General features: G+C 54.2%; 1 protein-coding gene across 4 annotated transcripts in view; it reads right to left on the reverse strand.

Annotated features, from left to right (window-relative positions):
• The window catches only part of EXTL3 (exostosin like glycosyltransferase 3), a 115,759-nt gene that overhangs the window by 43,889 nt on the left and 56,337 nt on the right, over positions 1–15,533 (reverse strand). For 3 of the 4 annotated variants that reach the window (XM_035322852.1, XM_035322851.1, XM_035322850.1), the window contains exon 3: positions 663–760. The gene's annotated coding sequence lies outside the window, so the exon portion shown is untranslated. Of the gene's footprint in view, positions 1–662; positions 761–1,582; positions 1,884–15,533 lie in introns of those variants that run through there. The other variant, XM_035322853.1, reaches the window with a different exon arrangement.

Genomic DNA, 15,533 nt, shown 5'->3' on the forward strand with positions numbered 1-15,533 from the left:
GTTCAAGGCCAAACGGGACCTCGCGAGCACCCAGCCTGCTGCTTGCTGCCTGGGCCGTGACGCTTCAGCCAAGTTCTCCTAGGAGGAGTTGGATCAGGATCAGGAGCCGGACCTGAAGGCAGAAGTGACGCCGTGCTCCAGCCACCTCCCCTTCGCCCACGCCCAGCTTCCTCGGTGGTTTTGGCAATACCCCAGGGTCTGCCTCTCAGCGAGGGACCCCAATTCCCATCCTCTGGCTCCACTACAGGAGCGACAGGAAAAGTGGAGGAGAAATGTGCTGCTGGCAGCAGTCTCCAGCCTCTGCGGTGCGATCGCTCATGCCATCAACCACACGCCCCAGCATCAGCAGCCCGTGGACTGATAACCCTTCCACGGCGAACCCACCTTGGTTACAAAGCTTTTGGGGATAAAAATCTGCCCAGTGAAGGATAGTAAAGTTTTCAGATCACGCACGTGGTTTCAGATCCTCACCTCCCTGCTGTGTGCCGGGATTCGGGTCCTTTACGTTTACATTCACGTTACAGTGTGTGGTGAGAAGGGAGAATGGTGCTGGAAAACCACGGTGATGTTCTGGTAGGTGGTGTTAAAATACAGCAGGGCAAGAAGCAGCTTGAAGTCGGGCACGGGGCAGACTGGCACTGTAAAGCTCGTTTACGCCTTACCTTCTGCACCGCTTCTTGGCTCGCAGCTGTCCTGCATCACATCAACCCCTCCTCTTCTTTTCCTCTTTCTCTAAGTGTCGATCTCGAGGGCTCCTCTCCTGTTTAATACAAAAACACAAACAAAACCACATGTACTTAAGAAACACATTACCCCTCGCCTCGAGGCGTCGTGCAAGAGACGCTGCCTATTTCATAGCGAAAACTCTCCTTCCAGGCCACTTCAAAACAGAAGAGATTCCTGCAGCCCGAGTGCTCCCACGGGGCTGACACCCCTGGGGGACACCGGGACAGGCACAGGATTAGGCCCAAGGCAAAGGACACCTCCTTGGGTGCTACGATGCCCCGAGCCACGAGGCACTGCGCGCTCCTCAGCGCGGCAGAGGCTTGGAAAGGGAGCGAAGGGCTCCCCTAATTAAAAGCTGCTCAGCTCTGTACGAGCCGTAGACCTGCAGTAAACGATCAGCACGCTTCACAAACAGCACGACTGATTGCTCTCCCTCCGCCAGCCAGCCAGGAGAAGGGATATTTCCAATTCTTTATAGATAAACGGGACGAGATGGGGGTCGCCAGCTCCGTGCTCCGCCAGCTCCAAGGCGGCTTGCAGGCGTTCTCAGCTCCCTTAACAGACATTTCCGTGACAGCACCTGGCAACCAAAAGCTCCCCAGTCACGTCCATTCGACCGTTTCCCACCAAAAAAAAAAAGTCAACTTTATTCCTTAAGGGCCAAGGTCAAAGGGGAGCGCCGCGAGCCACCCAGCCCGAGCTGTTCCGCGACGCACCACGAGCCCTCCCTCCAGCTCCAGCCCCAAGCCCAGCAATTCCCAGCATTTCCTCCTCCAGGCTTTTCCCCAGCTCAAATCCCATTTCAGCCTCGCTCTCAGCAGCTCAACGCACAGCAAACTGACCCCAAATCCAGTACCTTTAGCTACCCGAGGTCCAAGGCTGCTGTTCAGCAGCAGATGCCTCTGCAGCAGGCGGCATCTCCTCTTGGTTCGGTGCTGCCCATCGGGGCCACCCACACCCTGCCTCCGGACTCCTCCGCAGTTCTGGCCAGTCCCAGTTTTGGCAAGGAGCACGAGCAGAGTTCCCAAATCTCCCTCTTCCCACCCTCATTTTCGCTAACGCTTTCCATCCTCGCAGCCCCAGCTCTGGCGGCGCTCCCCGCGGGGAGCAAAGCGGAGCGGGAGCATCTCGGGCTCCGGCGATGGGACTGGCAGCTGCTTTTAAAAGCTGCCTCCATCCTTTGCTGGCGAAACGCTTCCCAATCCCTGCATCTCTGAGCTCCGAAGCAGTAAACATACCCCGAAGAGAGCTCTTCTGGCTTGGCAAGCTGCAGGACGTGGCGCGTTTCCAGCCGCGCGAGGCTCCGAGATGTTTGCAGAAAGGCGAACCGAAAGCCGTGACCCCTACACCCCCGATTCCTCCCCGGATTGCAAAGCCCTTTTACAGAGTTCTTCAGAAACGACGAGCGATGACGTTACCCACCAGCCGCAGCTGAGGATTTCGCTTCTACGTGCCCCACAAAATCCACGCTTCGAGGCTGAACGGCACCGCACACAGCCCCGGCTGGCTCCGGGACCGAGGGCTGGCAAGGTTTTCAGGGACCCCACTTACTCTGGGTCCCTGAAACCCAAGACATGTGGGACGTAAGAATTCAGAGCACGCAGAAATGGCAAGAAACCTCCAGCCCCCCACTACATAGGAAGCCCAAATTTGCATCACCCAAAGCAACCTCTCCCCTGCCAGCTCCGGAGCGTAATTCTAACGCAAGCTCTGAACAACACGAGGGTGCTCGTGGGATAAACAACACCCGACGAGAAAAGCAAAGCCCTTTCTCTCTTAAACACCGTGTAACGTAATGTAAAAATTACAAGACGCATTAATGCCAGGGATCAGGAAACAACATTAGCAGCGGTACGGGTATGTTACTACAGCCCGGGCGAAAAGAAAGGCTGCTTCGCGCTCCGCTCCCCCTCAGAGAAGCGGTGGCAAGGAGCTGTTACGACTTCATTTTATTTTTTATTAGTTTTTACAAGCTAGCTATGCTAAAAAGGTTGCACCCGTAATTTAAACTGCAGTTGTCAGCAGAAGTGAAGGACATCGTGGGCTACGTTTTATTCCGGCTCTTTTATTGCCTGGCTCCTTGGAGCGATTCAAGCAGCTGAAGGATTTTCGAGGTAGTGTCACAATATCCGTCCCTGAGCGAGCCGCTGCTTAAAAAAAAAGAAGAAAAGGCACAAAAATAAAAGCCCCAGCCTTTAAAGAACTGGTATCTGGCAGCGAAGGAGACCCGGTCTGCTTCTCTCCTTTACCTTCGTTCCCCAGGTGGGATGTGCCATGCCCGTGATGGACACGCGCCGCTTCGCTCGTGCTCCCAGGCGCGGGACAGAGGCCAAACCTCTCGAGTGGCACGGCAACAGCACCTTGAAGCTCTTGAGTTACCTGGCACAGCTGCCGGAGGTGCTGCTGTGCCTAACAGAGCCATCAGGAGCTCGGTGGGGAGCTCGGCTCCTCCAGCTCCGATCCCAGGAGCCGCCGCGAGCATCAGAAGCCCTGCGGGGTTTGTTTCGCCACGCCAGCACTCACGGGAAGGTAACGCCATCCTCCTGCTGGGCCCGTCCCCGGAGGAGACGGGTGTAGGGCTGGAATGCGACCCGGCTGGCAGAGGAAAGCCTCAAGCAGCGCTGGCAAAAGCAGGAGCGTTGTGAAGCTCCCCGAGCCAGCAGGCATCTGCTTTTCGTCCAGGCACCGCCTCGGGGTCCTGCTGGACTCCTCACTACCGACGATTAAAAAGCCATTTCGTTTGCCTTGGCCAAAGCAGCGCGATGCTTTGACCAACCTCAGCTGGAAACGCACGAGGAGCTGCTCCCTCGTCCCGATTCCGATCCGGACTCGGGTCAAGAGGCAGCCGAACCCGGGGCGCCCGGTGCTCGGGGCGCAGGCGGAGGCAACCTCGCCGGCCGCAGATCTCGGTTTCTGCCAAGCTCCGTAGGCTGAGGCAGCTTTGTTTGGCGCCTCAAAAGCACCTCTGCTACGAAGGTGAGGGTTTCTGCAGGAACCGATGCTCTGAAGGTCACTTATTTGACCCGCAGAGAAGCTTTAGAAGAGAGTTTTCAGCCCCACACCAACAGCCTTAAGGGGTTGGGATCCCAGGCTTGGGATTTTTAAGCCTTGGGGGTTTTTTGTTGTTGTTTCTTTTACTGAATTAAAAGCGTTCCAGGTCACCTTTGGTGCAAGGAGCCATCCAAAAGGAGGCAGCTGGTCAGGCGGCCTCTCAGCACGGCCGTATCCGTTCCCTGGGCATGGGCTCAGAGCCCCAGGACTCCCCCGGTGCCATCTGCACGTTGCGTGCTTGTTGGCCAAGTCCCACGGACGCTGCTTTGATGCGTTATCCATCGGGGCTCCTAGAGGTCTTTCGAGATTACAGGGAGGCGTCTTGGTGGATCGGCATAATTAGTGCGAAACGAGCCCACTGGTCTCAGAAACACGAGCTCTTGTTGCTGTCTTTTTTTTTTTTTAAGAAAAGGAGGGCAGCAAGAAGAGGGCTCAAGGCAGAACAAGGCACGGCCGACGCAGGAGAGCGGCTGCGGGGAGCTGCCCAGGAGGGCTCCTCTGCTCCCCGGGGAAACACGAGGTCTACGTCTTCCTGGAAATGAAAACCAGCCTCTCGGACACGGACCCGGACAAGCTCTCTTTCTCCCCAGCAGGGACCGGGGATGGAGAATTTACAGCCCCAGGGGGCGTTGGGCATGAATAACGTGTCGGTGGGGCTGGGGGAGGGCAGGAGTGAAGGGCCCGGCCCTGAATGGCATCGGGGGATATTTGACGACATCAGTTTGCTCTTCTGCCCTCCTCTCTTCCCTCTTTGGCTAAATTTGCCCATTTTCTTTTACTATTCCTTTCTGTGTCCACTGAAAAGCTTTTACCTTCGCCCCTTGGTACCCAAACCATCACAATCTGCTTTCATCTCCCCCTCTCCGTCCAATTACATCCACTGGCTTTCTTTTTTCTTCTCTTCCAAGGCTCTCATCCACATCCCTTTTTTCCTTCATTCATCTGCCCGTACCATCATTATTTTCCACATCGTCCGGCCTTCTATCGTGCCACCTAAAACCTGCTTTCAGCGCGGTCCTTTAAGCTCATTCCTCCCCTAAGGGAGCTGAATATTGCCGCTGAGGCTCCTACAGCAGCAACCTAGGACAGAAATACACCCCTGGAAATCACCCGAGGGTGCAACGCACCATCGAGGCACCCCTCAATGCCATCGAGGCACCCCTAAATGCCATCGAGGCACCCCTCAATGTCATCAAGGCACCCCTCAATGCCATCGAGGCACCCCTCAATGCCATCAAGTCACCCCTAAATGTCATCGAGGCACCCCTCAATGCCATCGAGGCACCCCTCAATGCCATCAAGTCACCCCTAAATGCCATCGAGGCACCCCTAAATGTCATCGAGGCACCCCTCAATGCCATCGAGGCACCCCTAAATGCCATCGAGGCACCCCTCAATGTCATCAAGGCACCCCTAAATGTCATTGAGGCATTGAGGCACCCCTAAATGCCATCGAGGCACCCCTCAATGCCATCGAGGCACCCCTAAATGCCATCAAGTCACCCCTAAATGTCATCGAGGCACCCCTCAATGTCATCGAGGCACCCCAAATGTCATCAAGGCACCCCTAAATGTCATCAAGGCACCCCTCAATGCCATCGAGGCACCCCTCAATGCCATCAAGGCACCCCCAAATGCCATCGAGGCACCCCTAAATGTCATCGAGGCACCCCTCAATGCCATTGAGGAGATGCTGGAGGCCGGTGGAAGTTCGGACAACGCAAAAGGTGAAACGGAGCTCCGCGATGTTTCTTTTTTTTCTTCCCCCTGACTGCAGTGGGACAGAGCAGGAGGGGCACAGGGGGAAAAAAAATGAGAGAAAAAAACCCGAGGTCTACATCTAGCTTTCTATTTAGTAAGAAAATCATTAAAAATGTGGAATTAAACCCTGCTGTAGTGCAGGGGGCAAGGCAAAGAGTTCGTGATCCCACTGCGAGGATGGAATTTTAGGTTTGCGCAATTGTAATTGGAAGGAGAGGGAGAGACGAAAGCACGTTGTGATGGGTTTGGCACCAAGGGGTGAAGGTAAAAGGTTTTCAGCGGACACTGGAAGGGACAGTAACAGAAAATGGGCAAATTTAGCAGAAAAGGGAAGAGAGGAGGGCAGAAGAGCAAATTGATACAGTGAAACATCCCCCGAGGCCATTTAGTGCCGTGCACTTCAAGCAAGTTTGTGGATAACAGGGATAAACTCAGCCTCTGATGCAAGCTAACCAAACCAATCCACTTCCCAGCACCGAACTGGGAAATGACTTTTTTGTTCCCCAAAGTCAAACCCAACCCTGCCAGCACCAGATCAGCTCCTACAGTGTTCTCCTGTTGGAGATGCTCACCTGCAAGGTCCGGGCGTCCCCAGCACCCACTTCAGGAGCTCCGGTGTCCCTTGGAGGTCCTTTCTTCCAAGGCCAAGTGACTCCTGAGATCCTAAACTGATCGAGGTCCCCTTTAGAAATCCCTAAATCCCTTCCACGTGCTCCAGGCTGCCCACTGAGCTGATACGATGACACCTAAGGAGGGCTTCACATAGCGAGAGCAAGGCTTGGCGTGAAAAAAAAGGAGCGAGGGGGTGCTCGGTGCAGAAGTGGGGGTGGATGAGGACAACAGGACACGCTCCGGCACTGTCAATCCCAGCGTTTATCAAACAAGGAGCAACAAAATAGGTGTCAGGACCTATTACTCTTACCTCCGAGGAAGACAACGGCGGTTTTGTCCTCCCTCAACCCACCAAAGGCGGCGGGAGATTGAAAGAATTCAAGCCCGGATATTTTCTCCCCCCCCCCCCCCCGGCTGCAAGCACTGCCCCGCTGCTCCTCCTGCACGTTCTCCGGCTTTTCCCACGTCTATTTTAACAGACGGACGTCGGAGCTAAATAAGCCATCCCGCTGAACTGTTCCGGGAATTGGGGCGGGCTCGGTGGGCAGCCCCAAGCCCCCGCAGCATCTCCGGGGCACGGCGTCTTCCTCGGCCCACCCCACACCCCTAACGCAAGCTGTTACACTCCACTGCCTTTCCCTACGGACAAGAGAAGATGAATTAAGTGGGAGAAGCCGGCCTTAAAAATACATCTCCTTCCCTCCTGACCATCACACAAAAATTTGCCAGTTTTTCAAGTTATTTAAGTATTAGCCTGAGTGTCAAGACAAACACATCTTTCAAGGACTCTCCCGCATTTCTCCTCCCATCCAGGAGGAGGTAACTTTAATTTTAACATGCCCAAGCTCCAGGGAGGCGTTCGGAGATGCTTAAGCTTAAGCTTTCCTCCCTCCTCCTCCTCCTTTTCTCCTTCCCCCTCCACGTTTCCAAGTTGGCTCCGCTTTGGTGGATTTTCATGGGAACCGCAGAGGAGCCATCTGCCAGACGTCAAGTCACTGCTCCCAGGAGTGGGGGCACGGGAGCTTTAAAGGGAAACGGTCGCCGCGCTTTTCCTTCTTCTTTTTTTTTTTTGCTTTGTTCCTCATCGATTTTAAGGTGCCCCATATCCGAGCTGCACAAAACCCCATAGGGCACAAACCTGGCGGCATCCTGACCAGGGACCGGGTAAATTCTTAGGGTATTTAGGGTGCAGCACGCGTGCTCTCGCCGGGGTACGCTCGATTTCCATATTTATAAGGGATTTTTTATAAGGGATTTCTTCGAGTGTATCCCATTTTCAGGCAAAACCAGCCAGCGACTTTACGGCCACTGAGCTACCTGGGCACAGCGAGAGCTGTGAGGCCTTCAAATTCTTTGTTCTCAACACGTTCCCCGTATTAATCTTCCCCAAATGATCCACAGAGGGAATTTATGGGCGACCTTCTATTAAAAGCCCCAGTAACTCTTGCTCTAAACCTACAAAAAATAATACCTACGCTTTAAGAGACTGTACACGGGGAAGGACAATCTGTTTCAGGGTGTGCTTCAGAGCATGTTTTTGCAAATTAAAACCAAAATAGATCCCAGATGGAAGCCGTAGCATTCCAACCTCAACCTTAAAAGCGCTTTTTTTAAAAAAAATATATGTTTAAAATGCAAAGCTTCGGGAAATTTGGCCCCACGGCAAGGCTGGCAGTTTGCGTGCTCGGAGGCAACGAGCCTCGGGATTGATTGATTGATTTTTTGGGGGGTGAAAGATCGGAATAATAAGGCCAAGGTGGCGGCGGCCAAGTTTGCCCCCCTTGCTACAATGCGTGGAAAAATTCTTGACAAAGCTCCGGGCATCCGCAGCAGCAGCTGGAGCGGGAAAGGGATTCCCTCGCCCGCCGTGCGCTCCTCCGCCGACCCTAAGCAGCTTTCTTCTGCGGATCAGTAAAATGTATTATATTTATAACGTAAAGCGCCCCGTAAGGACGCGACACGGCTCTGATACTCTTCCAAGTCGCAGCTTCTTACCGTCTCAAGCTGGAATTTAGCTCTACATTTCCATCAGCGACGCCCAATGCAGGCGACAGCCCGGCTCAGCCCCTCACGCTTGTTCTGCTGCCGGAGAGGGAAGAAAAAAGGAGTATTTTTCCCAAGAAAACTCACTCTTGGAAACGCAGAGAATGGGAGGAGACAGGGGAGACGAAAGCAGGAGCTTTGCTTAGTTCTGACAGCGCACGAGGGCAGGAGGGCAGTCAGCACCTGGCTTTATTTGCTTCTTCCATGTGTTGAAGGGGTTTTACGTAGCCGTAATGCGGTAAGGACCAACGTGGAAGTGGTTTGACCTGCGGGACCCCAGGGATGGAAAGGTCAGCTCATCAAAGCCCTGGGAAACCATCACCAAAGCTCTCCCTGTGCCTGCTGGAGGAGAAAACCCTCTTGGCCGCGATGGAGAGAGAGGCAGGAGGGGAAGAGAAAAGGTTTGGTTGTACCAGGAGCGCAAAACGAGGTGGAAATTGCGCTGTCAACACAAGCAAGGCCCGTGGGGCTGGCAGAAGTTCTCCCTTTTCTAAAAAAACTTCAGGCAGCACAGTCAGGAGCAGAAAGGGCACCTTATTCCACGCTTGGTCCCTCCTCAAATTCATTCTCCGAGGGGCATGGAGCGGGATCTGGGCACCCCGACACAGCTTGGCCAGAAAGTACCGGTTTGAGCATCAATTTCTGCTCGCTGGAAAGCCCGGAATCAGTAGAGATATTTCTTGTGGTCATTTCAGAGCTAATTAATAAAACCTCCGTCACTTTCGGATAGGCAATCTCAGAACAATCGAGTTAAAAGGCGATGGGGTTGGAGCACGTGGTATCACTGAGCACCGGTGCCATGAAGGGAGCTGGGAAAGATCTCCCCAGGGCCCTTCCCAGGAAAGCAGCCCCATTTCTGCACCTCCACACGCACACGCGGAGGATGGGAGGTGTTTATCAGCTGCGTCTGAGAGCAGCAGAGGGAGCAGCGCCGGAGCCGCCTTCTGAAGGACGCCGAGCGGAACCGAGTCCTGGAGCACTGGAGGTGGTTTCGTGGAGGTGCTGACCAGCAAACGAGGAAAGGAATAAGTGGAGTCCCGGCTAAGAAGAAGGTTCCTCCCCTACCCAGGTGTATGGTAGAGAATTATCTGTAGGAGAGGCAGGGATCCGCCTCCCTCGTGGGAAATACCTGCAGCCAGGCGCAGTTTGCTCCGCGCCCTCTGCTAAAGGCGGCCAGAGGGGCTGGGAAGGATCCACAGCCACATTTGGGACGCTTCAAACCGCTGTTCTAATATAACAGCAAGGAAAAAAGGTCACAGGGAAAAACAGAGAGTCATTTAGGGCGGCAAGTTGTGGGGAAAAGGGGAAATTAGGACATCCCCCCAGCCATAAATTTGTCACATTTCTCTGTGGTCCAAACCCGTTCAGCGCAGCCTTGGCGTCTCCAGCCACTCACGGAGCTACACCAAGCCCCACCAAGGCTGCTGGGCCATGGGAAGGGGAACTGGGGACGGCGAAGCTCCGGCTGCCAGCGTGAGAACGGGCTGATAAAGCCACGCTGCAGCTAAGGAGGATTTCCTGCTTCCAAAGCTGCAGAAACAGCGGCAGTTTTTTTTCTTAGAAATTAACTAAAAATGTCAATATGGTGAGCGCAAGTCGCGGGAGAAAGAATTAAAAACCAAACAGAAGAGAAATGTGGTGAGATCACGGCACACAGCTTCTGCCTTGGGTCCAATCCTGCCTCCTCGCCTGTCGCTCCTCACCCAGCTCCTCTCCTCCTTCGCCTCCAGCTCCGCCACGACCCTCGCCCCGCTCCTCTCGCCATCCCTCCCGATGCTCCCGAGGCTGGCCCCAAACTCACAGAGACCCACAACACCCTCAGAACCAAAACAGCCCGGGAAGAAGAAGCCAGCAGACATTAAAAGCTCCAAACCCTTCAGCCAGCCGCTCGCAGGGCACTGCCTCTTCCCCTCCCGGGCAGGAACGCTCCATCAGAGGCGCTGCAGATAGGCAAAATAAAATAATCATGAAATGTCAAGGGTTTTTATGCTCTGAAGCCTTTGCCCCGTCATTTCAAACCACGGCGAAATCTAAGCCGCGATTCTGAAGACAGCGAGGACCGAGGAGGTGTTTCATGGGTAAATCGATGAAAATAAGCTCGATTTCGAGTCAACGAGGCCACGCCGGTACCACTCGCCGGCATCCGTGCTGAAAGGGGCAGGGTTAGGAGTCTCCTGCTCGCAGCCTGGTCCCGAAGCCCTAACACAACCCCACGGGACCACCTCCAATCACCCTGGAGATGGGGTAACGGGATGCAAGCGAGCAGTTAGATGTTTAAATTGACTTCTGCCTCAAAAGCATCCCGAAATCATAGCAGCAAGAGCTGCTCCTCGCAGCATCCCCCTAGTACAGCTCGTTACCTGCACCCAGCCCCCAGTGCAGCTCTCGCCGTCTCGGGCAGTAGGAGATTTCCTTGGGAGAGGTTTCTGGCAGCCCAGCTCGTTTTCGACATTAGGAGGTAATAAAAGAAAGGAAATTCATCAAGTGGCTGCAGCAATTGGAGGGAGATTTGTGGCCATAGCAACGTTACTACGATGCGTGCCGCAGGGAACAGCAGCCACTCCGATCGTCTCGTTCCCCACCCTCTCCGTACCCCAAAGAGGCAAGAAAACATCCCCTAGACGCCCGGGTGTGCTCTCCCCATCGCTATCCCGGACTCTGAAGTCACCAGAAAGTCCCTGGGGGCACTTCAGGAGGTCGTCCAGGTCCTGTGCCACCAGGACGGGCTCTCCCAAGGGACCTGCACCCCCCTGGACCGCTCGCCCACCGGTGTTCCCAGCGAGGCGAGCGCACGACGGCGATGCTTCGGCAGAGGATGAGCTGAGGGCACTAACTGCGCTAGCAGCACCTCATAAACCAACTCCTCGCCCAACCTCAACCTTGTAAAGCTGTTTATTGCTGCCTTCTGCCATGAGGCTGCTGCCTTCCCCCTCATCAATCTGAAATTCACCTCCAGGGTCTGGGCTCTTCATGGTCACTCAAATGCCTGGGACGCGGCGAGGTGGAGCACCGGAGGGGAAGGGGCAGCAAACTTTCCGAATCAGCAGCAAGCAGAGCAAGGCTGCAGCAATTCCTCCAGCTGGGGCAGCTCGGCAGCGGCGCTCGCAATCTGCCCACTTAATTTGGCCCCGCGGTTTCCATCAGAAGCACGCCAGGAGGAAATTCTCGTACCGTAGTTAAAGCGGAGGGTGTCGGATGACCGGGGTTTCATTCCCAGCTGCGTCTCAGACCTCCTGCGCAGCCTCAGGCTTCATCTGCTCCAGTTCCCTCGCTCGCAGCATTCCTCGGTTAAGCCACGGGGGACCTCACGGGTTACAAATAGCAACCGAGGCTAGAAATAGCATGGAGAGCGACTTCCCGTCCGACGGGATGTGAAGCGTCTTACAGATTCGCCTGTAACAAGAGCGAAGGACCCCACGACACCGAATTGATCTAGCCGGTTCCTCCGAGCATCCCACTTTTACGGGGATGAAAGGGGACACCCACGCCGTGCCCAGAGCCCCACGCCGCCAGGAAACTTATTTCAGGATTGATTTCCCTAGATGGTCTCAAACAATCATCTCGGGAGAGATGAAGGGAAGACAAATAAAGCATCTTTTGCTGGTCTGGCTTCAGTTATTTCCTAAGTCTGACTCTGAAATAAAACCTGAGCGTGGGAGCGAGCCATGCCAGGAGCACGCAGGAAATCTTCGCGGGACCCTCCTGACCCCTCTGCTTCCATCTGCAAGGTCCAAGAAGAAACAAAAAGAGAGGGATTCACTCCTCGGAGCAGCTTCAGCACCACAACTGTAATTTGGGGGTAAACTGGAAGGAAAAGACGCAGCAGCACCCGTTGTCGGGCGTGCAACCACCTCGTCTCGTGTACCCATCCCCACCTGCAGCACGGCCATCCAGTTATCGTGTCTGTGCTGAAGGATTCGCAGCTCGGAGCTTTGCCAGCTCCCTGGAAGAGAGGCAGCTCTTACAGCTCTGAAATCTCTCTGAAAAAGGCATTATTTCTTGAAAAAAAACATCCTCTCTTCAGAATACAGCACGGATGGGGCTTTCCAGGGCTTTCCCAACTGCAGGAGTTTTTCAGAAGTTATTCACGCTAGCCGATCCAAACAACCCCCCCCAAAAAAAAAAAGTACATGGGAACCATCAAGAGAAACAGGCTGTGCGGAGCGCGGTACTGCACACAGAGCTGCGGCAGAGCGACCTTGCTCAAGCCAGAGCCTCTGCTCGCCTGGTCCACGCACCCACATCACATCGAGTCAGGGCAAACAGCACGGTTGTTGCCTAAATCCCCGCCGAGCCTGCCTCCATGTTTAGGGGACCTCGGGTGGTCGAAGCCAGGGCTCTACCTGAGTCAAACTTTTACTTACGGCTTTATTTCGAGTCAAATTCTGAAGTCTACGGAATTAGACTTTGCAAAGGACAAAGGGCTAAACGCTCCCTCCCTCATAACGGAGAGCCAAGGAGGCTGATACATTTGCAGAGCAGCTGTGGCACAGAAAGGCGAGAGAACCCGGGGTTCCCACCGCTCCTCAGCCTTCCCCTGTTGGGAACCTCACCCAGCTCCTCCTAGGACCAGATCCTGCTGCGCAGCCCCGTTTTTAAGCCCAGGGCTGGAAGCCCAGCACGGCGACCTTTTCCATTCTTAAGCAAAGAACTTCAGTGAAGTTTTCAAACGGAAGTTTCCCGAACAGCAGCCAGGACTTGTGAATCAAGACGCCGGTAGCAGATTCCTCCTGTAGCCCAGCCATGGTGTGATGTCTCCGCTTGCCAAACACCTGCTCGTCAGAAGCGAAGCCTGGCGCTCCACGGCACGGACCAGGCTCTGCAAACACGCGAAGGAACCGTGCAAATGAGCCATTTGTTCAGGCTCCCCGCGCAGCAGCCCGTCCCTCGATGGATCTGCCTTTCAGACGAGAAGCTCCTGGGGATCGCACCAAGGCGGAGAGGCATGACCAGAGCCCCGAGAGCTTCATCCAGGCTCTCCATCCCGGATTCTTCTACATCTTGTCCCCCAGTGAGCTGGGGGTGAAGAATGAAGTTTATTTTACTGCATGAAGTTTAACAAGGCCAAGTGCCGGGTCCTGCACCTGGGGCGTAATAACCCCAAGCAGAGCTACAGGCTGGGAGATGAGTGGTTGGAGAGCTGCCAGGCGGAGAAGGACCTGGGAGTGATAGTGGACAGTCGGCTGAATATGAGCCAGCAGTGTGCTCAGGCGGCCAAGAAGGCCAACAGCATCCTGGCTTGTATCAGAAATAGTGTGACCAGCAGGGCTAGGGAGGTGATTGTCCCCCTGTACTCGGCTCTGGTGAGGCCGCACCTCGAGTACTGTGTTCAGTTCTGGGCCCCTCGCTACAAGAAGGACATCGAGGTGCTTGAGCGGGTCCAAAGAAGGGCGACGAAGCTGGTGAGGGGCCTGGAGAACAAGTCCTACGAGGAGCGGCTGAAGGAGCTGGGCTTGTTCAGCCTGGAGAAGAGGAGGCTCAGGGGCGACCTTATCGCTCTCTACAGATACCTTAAAGGAGGCTGTAGAGAGGTGGGGGTTGGCCTGTTCTCCCACGTGCCTGGTGACAGGACGAGGGGGAATGGGCTAAAGTTGCGCCAGGGGAGTTTTAGGTCAGATGTTAGGAAGAGCTTCTTTACTGAAAGGGTTGTGAGGCATTGGAACAGGCTGCCCAGGGAGGTTGTGGAGTCACCATCCCTGGAAGTCTTCAAAAGACGTTTAGATGTAGAGCTTAGGGATATGGTTTAGTGGGGACTGTTAGTGTTAGGTTAGAGGTTGGACTCGATGATCTTGAGGTCTCTTCCAACCTAGAAATTCTGTGATTCTGTGATTCTGTGTAATGATGGGCGGTGACAAGCAGCTGCATGCCGGTAACATCAAACAGAGCTGTCTTCAACTGCAGCGCCTCCGTTTTGTTCCGCACAGGGAAGCTCTGGGGCTCCTTGAATTCTGCACCACGCATTTCGTACAGCGCAGGCTTGTCCAAAGCCTTCCCACTGAAGAAACCCAAGCCATGAAGCTTTACATAAGGCAGAAGTTTTGGGAGAGGCAATCACGTTACGGATGGCAGGGCGAGATTAATGTAGGCACAAATGAAGTCTTCACCTTTGCTCCAGCTGCGGACCACGAACCTGGCTCCAGACTTCATCCAGACACAGAAACTGATTCCCAGGGAACAGACTCAAGCCTCATGCTTTGACTTCTTTGCAAACCATTGCCCTTCCTTGTTGTTTTCTCTACAATATCAGCATCTCCAGGGATGAGCGGCAGGGTCTGCTAACCAGAACAGCCCGACCACCCGTACGTAACACTCACGTAACATTACACACAGGTCCTTCGTTCCCACGCACATTTATGTCGACTCCAGAGGGTGCCAGAAGTGCTGTCTGTATCGACACCCAGCAGCTTGCTCCTTCAGCCCTGATTTTTTTTTTGATGCAGGGGTGTAACGAGAACCGCGCGTACACGAAAGGCGACTCAAAGATATCTGGCTGACCTAAATAATGGTAATTTCCTGGTAATTTCATGTCACAACTTCGGAGCCTGCAATACCTCGAGCGATCAACACGCACTGGGCAGGCAGATAAAAGCTGGTCGCTTTTCAGTTTGCTGTCTGAGCCCTCCCTTCTGCCGTGCGCATCTCTGATAAGTACCCAGCTGCTGCGAAGGAGAACCACGAGCCCCAGGTCTCAGCTATCCTTTTGATTTTATTCAGCTTCTGGGAGGACCAGCTCTCCGGCCTGCCAAAATGATGGAGAAGCACTTCCAGAGGATAAAAACGGCGACTTGCTTTCACCAGGCTGCAGGGTCATTGAGAGAAACCCCGTCCAGGAACGGTGCACGCGGAGGCTGGAAGTACGGCGTTCTCTTAGGGATCTGGATTAACAAGGAGGTAAAATTTTGTTTGCAACTGGGAACTGAATTATCAGACGTGAACGGGAAATCCCTTCTGACAGTACACAGGAATAAAGATATCTGCTTTTAGCACATTTTATCTATTACCCTCAACTGCAGCTGGTTCTGCTAGCGCAAGATGTTTTATGTGCCTCCAACAGGTTTCAGCACTCATCTTGTATTTCTCAAAACAAACCAACAAAAAACCAAGCCCCCCACAACACCAACATTTTTTTATCAGGTATTCAATCCTCAAGTCCTAGCCTCAGCATGAAGGAGCCCAGTTAATATCATCTCAGGCATTTCTGAAGCAATTTAATGGATTAAATGTGTGAATTATACACTCTGCCTTTTGGCTCCAGTGCTCCCAGCACCCCAGCAGCGTGCTGAGGCAGCCCGGTCCCTCTGGTGCTGCACAGACATGGGTTTCCATCGGCACTGCACACC

The sequence above is a fragment of the Oxyura jamaicensis genome, chromosome 3, assembly GCF_011077185.1.
Source record: "Oxyura jamaicensis isolate SHBP4307 breed ruddy duck chromosome 3, BPBGC_Ojam_1.0, whole genome shotgun sequence".
NCBI classification, from domain to species: Eukaryota; Metazoa; Chordata; class Aves; order Anseriformes; family Anatidae; genus Oxyura; species Oxyura jamaicensis.